Source organism: Calidris pugnax, unplaced genomic scaffold (assembly GCF_001431845.1).
Source record: "Calidris pugnax isolate Ruff unplaced genomic scaffold, ASM143184v1 scaffold13, whole genome shotgun sequence".
NCBI classification, from domain to species: domain Eukaryota; kingdom Metazoa; phylum Chordata; class Aves; order Charadriiformes; family Scolopacidae; genus Calidris; species Calidris pugnax.
In genome coordinates, this window is record NW_015090810.1 from 9,524,276 (window position 1) to 9,538,919 (window position 14,644).

Here is a 14,644-nt window from a genome sequence, read left to right on the forward strand (position 1 = left end):
GAAAAAGCTCTTAACTGTTCCTTCTCTTTATGGATTGTTTTCCTGCCCCTTAGGTGCAGAGGACCCTGTGCCTGGCTCCTGCTAGCATTTGATTATGGTCTGGGTTTATTCTGCTCTCCATATGCTCCAGTTGCTCTGCATTTTTGTTCAGCTGTTTCTTCCTAGCAACTATACTTCTCATTTACATCAGGTGTGCTCTGCGGTTTGAAGTGTCTTGTTTCCAGTGTACACAACACAAGAACATGAGAATCAAATAGCACTAATATAATGTTGTCAGCAGCGAGACTATGGCATCCAAAGTATGATTAAGGGATACCCCTAGGCTAAGATACTGGTCGGCAAAGGCTGAGTTCAGTCAACCTCAATCTCACACACTAAGCAAAACTGCCACTAGAAGCCTAATTATGCATCTCCTATACGTTTGTGACAGCAGGAACCTTATCTCTAGGTTACAGGCAAGAGATCAAATGAAGAGGTTTAGTGACTTCTAGGCCAGCAATAACTAACTGATTATCCTCACGGGATGTTTGCAGCATCACGAGGGGCTCCTTGGGAAGCGGCACGCTCCAGGTTCCCTTCCTTTCCGGGAATGCCTCGGGATGGGGCTGCCTGTTTGAGCAGCTGTCCTGGCCATGGGTGCGAGTGGTCAATCGACCAAGCCTAGATTGTTACTGCTTTTACTGCTCATATCTGGGTTAAAATCTTTGTCTTTAGAAGGGATACTGTAAGATTCTTCACCCAGCTGTCACCAGTTAATTACACTTATGTGAGTTAGTTAAACACTCACATTGCCATTATGTTGACAGCAATATTAGCATCTGCTTATTTATCAGTATGCCTCATTAAAAGTAAGCAAATAATTATTTCCAGGAGTGTATTGCAGTCATTTACATACAAGGTGTGCTAATGTTACCACAGAGAACTCATATGGACCCGAGACAGGAGATGTCTAGAAGCCACACTGAACCTGAGTAGAGTAACTAGGTTACACAGCCTGTGCTTATCAGCAAGGACACATTTGCTTCTGCTCAGGTGCCAGGGCAAATGGCCTCCAGAAAGCAAAGACCTCACATGCATCTGCCTCATTTGCTGCAATAAGTTTTCCTGGTTTGCTAAGTGAGTTTTGCCATGCGTACGCTGTTCTCGACGGCTGCCTGGCAGAGAAGCATCTGAACAGCTCTGAAGGCAAATTATGTCCTTTAAATGCCACCCTCCTTGCTCTGCCTTGAGAGGACACAGCTAACTGAACTAGCATATGAAGTTCACAATACTGCAGCTGAGCGGTTTGCCCTGGATAGCTGGAGTTTATGGTTAGAAAAGCAGTGCTGGCTTCGTTAGCCTTTTCTGTGAACTCATGGCTAAGTGAGTGTATGGGGCACAGGGAATTGGTGCCCTGCCCTACAGAAGTCTGTATGAAACTATGTGCTCTAGGAGTGAAGCTGTGGACAAGCATGGAGAACTTCTATCACAGGTTTTCATCTTATCAGGATACCAACTTTTTGCTATGAACACCACAGACAGCCTTAGCCTGAAAATTTGAGAGCTCATCACTGTCGTGGCTTTAGGTGCCAGAGCTGGGACGTGGGGGTGAAGCACTTCTTACAGGAGACTTGTGTGAAGGGCAATGCCAAGGAGCCTGGATTTTGCCATACGCCTTCACCCCTACTTTTGTACATCTAAATAAGTTACTGGTGGCAGGGCAGTTTTACAGTGCAGATTAACTCAGAGATGTAAGTGAAACCTGACATGATCCTGGCTTCTCAGCTAACACCATGCAGCAGCAAGGGCACCTCAGCTTCTTGAAGAATGTAGAAAAGGTACATTTGTGAATCCAAAAATTAATTAAAAGTAACAGAATAGAAATTAGTAATAAATTATTTCACAGCATTATCACAACCTGAGATTTAAGGTAGGATAACAATATCATAAAATATTATAAAATATTATAAAAGACTAGCTCATGCTGTCCGAAAGTCTGGTTTAAGACCAGTGAGCACTGTAAACTGGAAAAATGGTAATCCCTGTTAACATCTGACACACAGCTTTCTAGTCAGCACATCTTTTTTGTGGGGATGAAACAAATTTTGTCAATTAAATTTTGGTCCTTCAGGGCCACTTACTCACCCCACAGAGTACCTTGATCTGGGGCATCCTTTGGCAGCCATTCTGAGAAAGAACAAATTCTTCTACCTAGCTCTCTCCTTCCCCTATATAGTCTCTGCAGGAGGTGGAGTGTCGTGGCTGCTTCTCCAGATAGCTCTCTGCAGGGGTTTAACCTCACAGCTGTGTGTGATCAGTGAGGAGTTCTCCTCACCATTACCTGATAAGGATTAAGAGCAGCCAAAGTCAGTGGTGAATCTCTGGTCTTTGGAAACCTCTTAGCACAGGGAGAGCTCAGATAAAGTGGTGGAGATTTCATATATTGGCTTTTGTATGTTGTAGTGGGTGTGCCTTTATATCAGAGAAAGTTCATCACGGTGTAAGATGAAGGAAGCAGGTCAGGTTATTTCCACCAGTCCTATTACCAGCAACAGATAACAGACCAGTCTGTAGATGCTGTAGAAATTATACCTGCCTACGTCCTTGGCACCTTCTCTTCCCAATTCAGTCTTCTGTAATAGTATATGAAAAAGGACCTCAGCCCATTAATGTGTTTGCTAGCGTGGAGGAGAGCAACGTAAGAAAAGAGTGAAAAAGGCATTTTCTCAAAGGAGGTAAGTGCTCTGTTGTTAGCAGGTCAGAGGATGCTCCCACTGGCCAAACAGATTTACCCTTTATATTTTATGAAGAGCAGTTGTACTGTAACAGGTTGAATGTCAGGCTCTGGCTGAAGCTGTCACACGGCGCTGTCACAGCTTAAGGGCTTCACTCTGGGACTGTCTTCTTATCCCAGCAGATGGGGCTCTCCGTGATGCTTTAGACATGTTCTTTAGTTGTGCCTTTTTAGCATATTTAGTCAATCTGCCTCACTGTAGCTCTGATGGGGCTGAGGTTGAGTGTTTAAAGCAACCTGTGATGAGCCATGAGTAGCTGCAAGGGAGTTTCTACCTCCTCACAGCTGCATGGACATTTCTGTGGTCAGCCAGGTGCTGGCAGTACCGACCACAGTCATCATCAGTCTTTAACAAGCATCCGAAGGTCTGGTAGGAAGAGGTTAAGAGGAAAAGAGTCTGAAATCCTCCCAGCCAGGCAGCTGTCTCTGCGCACGTACGGTGCCTGGCACGGCAGTGACCCTGATCTAATTTGGCATCCCTGGGGCAATACCTTTTAAATGCCATTACTTCGAAAGTAATGATGTTGAAGTTTAATGGACAGATGATCCTGGGCAAAATAAGATAGTAGATTTCATAAGCTAAGGCAAAGCTTTAAGGGAACAAGCTGGACACGAATGTTTCTTCAGAGCAGAGGGTAAATGGATTTTCTGACCGAGCAGGCCTGCAACATGACCTCACAACGGTGTCTTTCCAGGATTCATACTGGGATCCCATGGGTCTGGTTTGCTTCTGATTAGGTGGGTTTTCACAGCTGGCCAACAAACACACACCTCAGTAGTAGGCTTTTTATGATCTTCACTTGAAACACAGAACTCAAAAGAGAAGGAGATCCTGACCCCACAGGGAAAGGGCCACCATTCTGCAAAGGGCCAGCACTGCAGGAGTCTAAGTAAAGTGCAGACCATGCCCACCCCCCAAAATGAATCCCAACTGGGGTTACCCCCCTCAGCCTGACTTTCTGACCCCTTACGTGCACCATGCTAAGCCATCATGCAAGATGCTTTAGACCCTCTTAGCCTGACAATAGTTTTTAATGATAGCCTGAGAAAAAGTTGCTGTCTATCCCAGTGATGGTAGGATAACTTTTTTACTTAAAAAAAATGTAGTGGTGATTTCTGTGATGAGAAAACGTATCCAGTCAGAAACAGACTTAAATCGTTTTACATTGTACACTATGATGATTATATGAAGATAACTTTCAACAAGTAGTTCCCTGGGACCATGATGCTATGGAATCCAAATCCTGTCCTCAATCCACCCCATGACTGCACAGAAACACTTCCAATGAGGCCAAACAGTGAAAGGATGCTTTTCATCTATATGTCATCACCTAGTCTTACTATATTTTGCAGTTATTTAATGCTTTACACACTTTCTTTCAAAATGTTGGACAGGCTTACCCCTTTCCAGGGATAGTAACGGAGGCTGGCTCAGCAGTCCTGTGGCTGCAGGGAGCAAGCAGGAGCTTAGACCTGAGATTGAGTTGTTCATGTCAGGTTGTTTTGGAAGCCTATGGGTTGGTGTAAATCTGTTGTAAGGTGGGATGCTCTCCCAAAATTTGTTTCCAAGGCTTTTTGCAAGCTTCCCCTCCACCGAAGCTCACCTTTGTGAGTCATGGTACCCAGAAGCTGAGGGGCACGTGGGATTTGCAAGTGCTTATTACAGAATTTCCCCTGAACTATAAAGCTCAAAACATATTTTGTGTTTTTCTGGCCGCACCCTGGGAGCAGTCGCCGAAGGAAGCTGTAAGAACTCAGGGCAGGGACTTCTTTACTTGGGTGTATTGATTCAGGATCTGGCACAACAAGGTTTTCAAGCCTAATTTAATAATCACTTGCTACTAATAATTACCACCTGTGCACTAGTAATTATATAGGATAGCTTTAACAATCGGTTGGACTGGAAGGTGCTGTTAATGCCAGGCACCCTGTTTACTCAGGGACTCTACCCGGCAGCGCCGCGGAGCTCCCTGGCCACGTGGCTGGCGGATGCGTGCTGCCTAGTCCTGCAGCTGGGGAGAAGGGATGTCAGAGCCTTCATCCCCTGCCAACAACAGAAGTTGGCTGCTGGAGCAGGCTGGACCAGACTCGGTGGCAGCCAGCTTTTCCCAGCTCCGCAGTGGCCCCACAGTTCCAAACCATGGAAATTAAATGTCGGTCTGAGTGAGCTGCTTACACTAGAAATGCTAAATTACAGTGTAAAGCAAACCTCCAGAATATTTGAATTGCTTAGAGGATAATTTTACTGCGTCTCTGGCATCCTGTGCGTGCTCCCATCTTGGTTGTCCCCCCAACAAGACATCCCTGTTGTTTTTTTGTTTGGTTGAAGTGCACACACAATCTCAAAGTAAAATAAATATGCACATGTTTAGATATTATTGAGAAATTCTGGTATGTAATCTCTGCACGTGTGTTAATATATTTGCATATGCACAGCCTCTATATGTGGCAATGTGTGCCAGATGTAAGTGCCCCCAGAAATTTGGGGTTGTCTAATTGAAGTCACAACTGAATTTTGGATTCCTGCCCATCAAGCCCTGTTGCACAGCCCAGGTGTTACCAGCACTAATGCCTCCTTGGTACATGAGGCTTCAAAAGTCAGAGGCAGGCACGCTCAGCCCAAACTGCACCCACTGGAAAGTGTTCCTCAGCCAGGAAATTCTGACAAACCTGCAGGTTGTGGCTCTGCCCTCATACACACGTTAGCAGAGTATTAATCTGTTTGAGCAAAACAGGTTAGATAAGATAGATAAAAACCCAGGAAAAATTCTGGAATGCATGATTTCTTTTCACGTCGGGGTAGGAGTAAAGCAGATCTCATTACTGCTCACCATCAGTCTTTAGGAACCTCTTTCCCAACTTCTTCACGTATGCTCCTAGACTACGAATTTGGAGCTCACTTATAGTGATGCTCAAGTGTCTTCTGTGAAATATTTACTCTGAGTTTGATCAGTTTTGAGCAACTGGAAGGAATTAACATGGCATTTGCAGCATTAACTGAACACTTTAACCCCAGTCCAGGAAAGTGCCTAAAGCTCATGCCACTAAGCTGCGATCTCTGGCCAGAAAGATGAAAAGCTTTTTTTTATTCTTTTTGTGCCAAACAGTGGCTGAGCAGCCTCTGAGCTGTGGATGCAGCACTAATGCTGCCACAGTGCCTGGTTGCTTCCCCACAGCCTGCAAGCCCCTATGCATTTCCCTTTTTTGCCAGGCAAGAGTCATTTGGGAGCACCCTGGAGAAGAGCTTGGTGGAGAGCAGGGAAAGAAGGTGAAAATAGTAAACCTTGCTAATTCTTCACAAGCCCTTCTGTCAGTTTAACACCAGCTCCTGGTGTTCATACAAGGTGGGAAGAGAACAATAAAAACCTGTGATTAAGAACCAATTCCTCACCAGCTGTAATTACCTGAAGTGATTGCCTGGCTTTCACTGCTCCTTCTTTTCCAGTTACGAAAAAAAGCAGCCCCTCACTATGGCTGCTCAGCAGAGCTGCCGTAAATGCAGGTTTTTTATGCTTCAGCGTAATTTATAAACAGGAAACAGAGGAACCAAATCGCCTATTCTTAAAGGAAAGAAGCAGAGAAAAAAAAAAAAGGAGAGGGATGTGAAGGGACCAGTTGTCTCCTGGGAAATGAAGCTGGTGATTAGATGGGAGGTTTCCCACAGTGGTGGGAGACTGGTATGTTGGACTGACGTGAGGGAAGAGCCCAGCTTGGCACAGGCTGGGCCTTGTGGTATTCCAGCCTTTCACCACCATTGGGTCCATCCAGGAGATGTTCAGCCGCATGCTGTGCGGTGAAGAGGCAAGAGACAGCTCGTACTGCAGTCAAAATCATACAAAGATCACCCTTGGCTCTGCTGTGTTGGACAGAAATTTTCCTAGGCTGCTATTAGCAAACAAGTGCATGGCTTGTGAAATAAAGGCTAAGACAAGCTTAAGCTGGTGCTTAAAAAATATTATCAGCCATATCCTTCTTGGAAAAAGCTGCACTGTGATGGATGTGGCTCTGTCTGGCCGAATGCAGCACGGTAACATTGCTTTTCTGTATTCAAAGACAAACCCAGAAAAAGTCCTTGCAAAATTATGAGAAGTTCTATTAGCCCAACAGGCCAGCAGAGAAACCTGACTATGGCACACATTAATTTAAATAAACTGCATTTAACTGCAATTGGAGATCACAAAGGGGTAGCTGTGCAGCCCACTGCAGGTACAGCAATATATTCCAGCCCAGAGAAAATGTCCAAAATCTGTCCCCACTGAGGGCAGACGTTCTACAGGTGGCGTTTTCAGCACATCTCCCTCTGTGTTGCTCCATGTGTTCACCTTTGCAAAACCTCTAATTTGTGCATGAATTGGCCATTTCCTTCAGTGCCATGAGGCAATTGCATCTAATTTTCTAATTTGTAGTTTCAAATGCTTGTTTGCACGAGAAGCCGTGTCTGTGGGCAAGGGGGCTTGATCATGCGAGCAGAGACCGCTACACATCCGGACACCGGGATTTAACGAGCACCAGCAAAATAACAAACCTGATGAAAAGGGTTGAAAAAAAAGCATGACCTTTAAGTGGCAGTGTTACCAACAGAAAACATGAAGGGAAGGAAATGGGGAGTCATTTAATTTGAGTCAGTTCACAAATATAATGCAGTTCATTTATAGTTAATTTCATTTAATGTTAATTCTAATTAGCTCACATCTGTTGCGGAGATCCACAGGACTTATTTCACCTGTGAACTTTGGCTGCTTTTCCTGGCAGTCCTTCATATCAATTGCAAAATCCCACCCCACCAAAACCACACATCTAATTGCTCCCCAGGGAAAGGAGCAGGGAGAGGATGGACTATGCAGGACAGACACTATTTGTGTTGTTTAATGTACAGCTACAAGCTGTATAGATTCTGTGCTGACAAGAAGAAAACAGCTCTAACAAACATGAGACAGAGCCTGCCCAGAGCTATAATTCATCTTAATATTGGCCAGTGCACAATTCTCTGTAGAAATGAAGATGTGAAAATACTTTAATAAGTACGGGCTGAAATTTAAAAAGGTTTTGGCCACTGCACTAATTTATTTCTTTTCTTGTATGCTTATGACTGGCTGAAGTCTGCTTTTCACACTTGCTCAAGGAAAGTGACTTTTAAGACTGCGAAATAGTCCACACTGGAAAACGGCACTGGCGACTCGAACAAGCCAGGAGAAGATGATCTTTTGAAGCCAGATTAGATTTTTCAAAGCTGATGTTATGCATTGTGATGATTTTATATGGATGTAGTACTGCAGTTTATGGGAATGTTACCAGAATTGAGATCTGAATGCTCTAAGTACCCTTCACACAACTCTTAAATGGAATGTGTAGCAATTTAAGCGAGCCAATCACTCATTTCTCTCTCTTTCAATGAAGTCTCTTTATTGTAATAATACTTCATAAAAATACACACACACATGCCTGTTTATTAAGTGGCTGGGTCTAAAAGTCTCAAACATCACCATTAAACAGGAACAAGAACAGCCAAACGATGCAAATGTAGCCATGATGGGCTTCGTCAGCTCTGCACTCACGCACTGCATTTTATAGCACACTCATTTTTCGAAGGAGGGTTCTTGTGGCAGACTTACATGGCCCTAAAAGGGAAGGCTTTGACATTTAAAAAATTTCCATTTCTTCCTAGACTGAAATCTAAGCCCAACAGGCTCATGGGCTAAATTAATTCCTTAAGCCCTTTGCCCGATGATAAAACTTATCTGAAGCAGAAAATGGGAATGTACAGTGTGCTTTACAAAGCTGATCAAAGATCCCCTGGAAAGTGCTGAAGCAATCAGAATGAATTATCTTCTCCCATGGATGGGAAAAGTGGATATTTTAATTGCATCAATTATTCACCACCAATTATTTGTGAGAATTCTTTATGTCCGGGAGATTGAGAGGCCTATCTATGTCTGTTAAAATAAGATGGGTTTCCTATTATTTTTCTGTGGACACCAAGTTAGCTGTGGTGATGGATCAAATACAGAGGAGCCTGCCAGAGTCTGGAGCTGACAGCTACTGTGTGGATCCTTCCCTACTAAAACTCAAAAAGAAATTAGCAGTGTGGTACAAAACTGCTCCTTACTGAGCTGGCCTCTAAAAAAAGGAAAAACAGACAACCTCCTGAAGAGGACAACCGTATACTATATTTTAACATAGGAATATGTTATCATTCAGCAGAGGATGCTAACACAAACCATTTCTGTTTGTTATTCTTCCAGTAGAGTACGAAACATCTTTATCACTGACTAATCCACCACTCTTTTGACATCCATTTCTACTTACACATGAAGTGGTTTTGAGGACTTTTGCTCTCCTGTGTTTTTGTCAAACTGTTCATCACTGCTGAGGAAGAGCAGTTCCCTCCTGGTTAAAATACAGGGAGCTTATCCCTCCTCAGTTCTTCTCTACCCTGTGGGGATCCCCATCTCCCTCACCTTGCACTGGCGTGGGGTTCTTCAAAGCCAGGTGTTGGACCTGTGCTGCTGGCTGGCTTTAATAAGCTCATCAGGGGAGTTTATATGCTAGGCAATTCAAGGAATCACCTCCGAGTCTGAAACAGGAACACTGAGGAAGAGTCTCAGCTTTCCAGAAAAACAACAACAGTAATCAGCAGATGTACTGCTTTGCATTGCAGAGCAAAGCTTGCAGATGTGGCAGCCAAGAGGCTTTGGACACAGAAGGCACGAAAGAAAGATTCCCACAACTTCTTTCAAAAAGGAAAAGCAAGAAAAAGGTGGTGGGAGGCAGGGAGAGGAAAGGGGAAAAAAAATAGAGATTTCAGAAGTTTCAAAGGCAGCTGCTTGATCTTGTGTGGCCTGATTCATAACTGCTGCATGCCAGGTGTTGGCAGTAGCACTTCTGGATCCCACCAGCAGGAGAGTGGAAGCGGTGGCCAGGGAAAGCACATGCTAAATTTCATAGTCAGCAAACAGGAAGGAGGCAGAAATGCACTAAAATTTATTGGAACCTAAAAATAACACCTACAAGACTTAAAAATTAAAACCCAGCTATATGAATGTCGTTAATGGTAAGCCCATAGGATCTTCCATTCCTTAGATGTAAAAAGAAATCCTCACTGAAAAGTACAAACTCTGTATTATACAGAGATGGTTAAAGAAAGTCTGGAGTGTGTCTCTAAATGCCATCCTGTTGTTTTATCAATCACTTAAGGTCCTTGTAATTTGCCGTGCTTATTAGCATTTTGTGCCTTATGATAAAAATTGAAGTATCTACTGATTTGTTTATGATCTTCTACATAGCCCAAACCAAAGCAGATCACTCTCAGCTTAACCCGGATTCATGCCCATGCTACTTTACACGTTTACTCATCAGGAAGGAGGAAACAGTTGCCTTTGCCAATCTCATTAATTAGGTCTTAGGCAAACAATCAAGTTATTGTGGTGCCTTGGCAAGCACCGCGTATCGTCTGAGCCGTCGCGTGCAATGCTCTCCACTTGCAGGAAGACATAAAAAAAAATGGATTAGCCTGAACTTTGTGTGCGTTTGTGGGTTTCCCAATGATCTGGTTAGCGTGTCTGAAGAAGTCATGGCTCTTCCCCGAAGCTGCAGCAACCGGCTGCCCTCGCTCCAGCTGCAGCAGGGCTCACCTAAAGCACAGGTGCTATGTTCCTCCAGGCTTTGCCACCTGGCTTCTGCCAGATCCTCATCTAAAACCAAGATTTCTCCAGGCACATCCTCGCCCCTGCTGTCACAGAAAAGCCTGGCAGTCTGCTGGCTCCTAGTTTTTATCTGCCTGTGAAATGAACCTGTTTCCTAAGGATTAACAACAGTAAATAAAAACTGTGTTTGGCCGCACCATCAAAGTTAGAGATATGTTAGCCAAAGTGACAGATGACAGCAATCTGTTCAAACAGCCACCCAAACGGGATTTCTCAGTGCATCTCTTTTCTCCATATTCCTCTCTATGAGGCATTGGAAGTGACATCTTACATGAGACTTTGCAGGGAATCCAAAAATGAGAGCATGTTCTCTTTAGCTCTACCAGCTGCAAGAAACCCCTTGACAACTGTGTTACAGCCCTTTATTCGTATAAAGCAGACACAGTCCCAATAACAGCCTCCCTCAGAGTTAGAGGTATTCAACTGTGGTGCCAACTTGAGACCCCATCAGCGGTGACCCATGTCTCTATGCTCTGGTGTTGATTACTTTACAAAGGACAGCCATGGAGAGTTGGTACAAACATTACTGTACAGGGATGCAGGCTGCAGCTGGATTTAAAATAAATTTAGGGCTTAAGTTCCCTGTGTCCCAGCATAACACCTGGAGATCCTGCTCTGGGCTTTGTTACTGGCGTCTGGTGCAGGAGGATCTCCAAGGAGCAATCAGGTTCACCATAAAGTGCAGCTCATGCAGTCCCTCACCCTGCATGTGAGCGTTGGCACCTTTAGCTCTCCTTTATTTGGGAACGTGTTGGCCATCGTTGTTAATACATCCCTCGAAAGTACCCTTCCAAACCAAGATGGCTATTTTTCAACATCATCCACAACAGAAACCTTCTGTTATGTGTTCTCATCATCCACAACAGAAACCTTCCCCTGGTAAGACTGAGCAGGTTGAAATCATTTGAGCTTCACAGCCGCAGTGCCAGGCAGAGCAGGGACCCCAAACCAGGTCTCTCCAAGCCTGGGACAGATGCCTGTTGCTCAGTGAAGTTGCCTAATAGCTCTCGTGGGCTGTGGTGTCTTCATCAAACACAATTGAACTCATTTTTTCCTGAAACAGCTCATGGGATGAGTTCATGAATATCAGTGCTACCCAGCTAAGTGAGAGAGGGCAGGGACATGGTTTTACCTCTGGGACCCAGTGGGAGCTCCCTGTAGATGTCACTTGGCATTAGGCAAATGTTTTCCTTATTTTTCTCTCATAATGGTCGTAAATGGCACTCTTTCCCCCACCCCCTTTCCCATGTGTAAATGTTCCTTAAAATGAGATGCAGTTCTCCATGGAATTAATGAAAATACAGGTGCAACGAAGAGCCAGAAAATGAGACCTTTTCATTAGCAGTCAGTGTGGGCCTCATACAAAAATGGCTTTCATAGTTACTTTACCCCATGTAATTACACAGCAAAGCCCCATTTAACATCTCACTACGTAACAGCAACTTTCTGTTTCAAATCAGATTAATGCAAGAGTCACCCAGCCATTTTAAGAGATAATAGCTGTAATTAAGGTGTTTCTCATGATGGGTTCCTATTGTAATGTGGCAGATGATTCTCTGATAGTCTTATTGGCTGCATTAGTCACAATTGTTTTCATTAATATTGACACTATTCTCTTGCCACACAAACAAGAAAGCAGATTAATCAAAATATTGTGCGGGTTTCTTGTGCTCTGAGCCTTTCTTTGGGGCTGATGCTCAATTCTTAGCTTTCAGTGGGAATAAAAAGAAGGTTTTGCACAGTGTGCAGGCAGCTTCATCCGTGTTTTTTAAAGCAACATTGTGAGAACAAAAGGAGAGAATTATTTTACTGAAAATAAAGTACTGATGAAACGTAAATGTTATGATTTCTAAACGTCTCATCTCCTTCCAGTTTGGGTGTCCATGAAGTGAGATTGCTTAAGTGTGTTCAGACTGGGGAATGAGGCGAGCGTGTGTTATTTGGGTTCATTATTCCGGGGAAAAAATTGCACAGACCAAGGGACAAGCTAGCACATGAGCAATTTGGGATTGTGAGGCTGGTTCAGGAAATTGGGGGTCTCCAGTGGCAGATCTCCATGGTGATGGTTCGGGATAAGCAAGCAGCTTGTTGAGGTTCAAAATGATGTGAGAAAAGACTGTGTCTCTGTAACATCATTTCCAGTGAAACCAATGAAGTTCATCAAGGGATAGATTTGAGCTTAAAAGCCCCATAAATGTTCATTTTTCACGGGTATCAGTTCCACGCAGTCAACTGAAGCTGTCAGAGGCAGCGTCTCCTGAACAAAGTTGTCATGACAAGTCATCCAGAAAAAAACTATGTCAAGTGCCAAAAATGAGAAGGGTTGAGATGAGCAGGGAGCATGACAGGAGTCCAAGGCAAGATCTCCAATAACTCACAGGAAAAAGAGAGGCAAAGGAACATCTTTTCTATGAGGAAATTCACGCATTGATTTCCAGATCCAGCAGTTTGCCAATTAAACAAAGGGAAAAAAATACCCTTGAAATGGCACATTTGGGAGCACTGTGCATATAGACCACTATACTTATGGTAGCTAAATATCTTTTGGAAATATACCTGTTAAATATGATGATATAAATCAGCTAAAATTTATTTCACTAAATTTGCATACTATGAATAACTACAAAACTGTGAATCCCTTAATCCCAGTTTTTAGAGACAAACATGAACATATCAAGGGAAAATAACTTGGCAAACATTTTCTTTCACTTTCTGTATTCAAATTCTAGTTATCAAGATGCAGGATCATAATAATACCCACAGAATTTTGTTGGCAGAAGATGCGCTGATCAAACAGCCCCAAACTTTCCTTGCATATCTTTAATGTATTTACAGCACAGATGGCATCATGGTGTATAAATGTTTTTGTTTTTGTAGGCAAGATGTTTCATATAATTAACGCAAACCAGGTATTTTCCTGTAACCATTCAAATGTGAAATAGTATCTCATGTTTTGGCATGTAAGAGACTCCACATTGCACATTAAACTACACTTCAAATTTGAAAAATGGCCAATAGCTATGCTTCATCAAAATGTATTGCCTATCTTTGTATCTATAGCAGCTTAAAGGGATGAAATCACCAGAGCCTGAGATCAAAAGACCTTACAGATCATTCATTATTGAAGTGAAAATAATAATTAAAAAAAATTATTAAAATCTCTGCAAGCGAGGAATATGTCGTCTCCACGGGAAGTCTCAAAATGCCTGCCTCCTGCAATAAGACTGACTTTTAGGGGCTAGAGGGTTATAAGACCATGGCTCGTTAGTAATTGCCTTGCTGACCTTTGTAACGTGGGCTCGAATCCTGCTGCACCTCCTGACATTTTGTTTTGCTGATAGGGGACCTGCAGCTCACTTGGGCTGGAGTCCCGGTGGGGTATGGCTCTCCCCTATGGTCCCTGTAAACAAGACAGCGTGCATGCCTGCTTTCTCGCTCTCTAGTTGCTGCTCTGGACACAAAAAATCATCCCCATGGGAATACAGGACTAAATAATAACAATAAAAAAATTACCCACCATAAACTCCCTCTTCTGCTTTCTATCTGTAAACTTTTCATCTACTATCCCCAACTACTTTTTGCTAATGTTTTGTAAAATGCTCTTGTGAACTCACTTACTGAAGGATATTCACTCGCTTATTTCAAGCTAATAAAACTACTTGCACGAACTTGCAGAGAGGGTGACTTCAGCACACTCGGTATTAAAAAAAAAAATCACAAATTTGTGCAAAATAAACAAAATACATTGAGACACTGACATATCAAATAATTACTACTTAGTGTCTGTTAAAAAACCCTATTGGCTGTAGAGGATGTGAAAAACATAAGGTTTCAATAAAGATGGATGAAATGTTTTATAACTCTAGAAATAAGAGCTGTGGTTGTATACAGTCTTTAAAAGATTATTTTCATTTTAGGTTAAAAGTTGCTATATTTTTGGTGAGGCAGGGCAGGATACTCTTGAATTTATACTTTAATAAATGACAGAAAGTTCTACTGATATCAATAGGCTTAAACAGGGGTGAAACAGAATGGACCTGTTATTATTGAAAAATACAAATAGCATAAATAACGTATATCTACAGGTGAAAGATACTGTATGGGATAGTACAGAAATCTCTCCAATGTCCAAAGTTATGGAAACTCTGGTTTAAGAAAATAATAATAA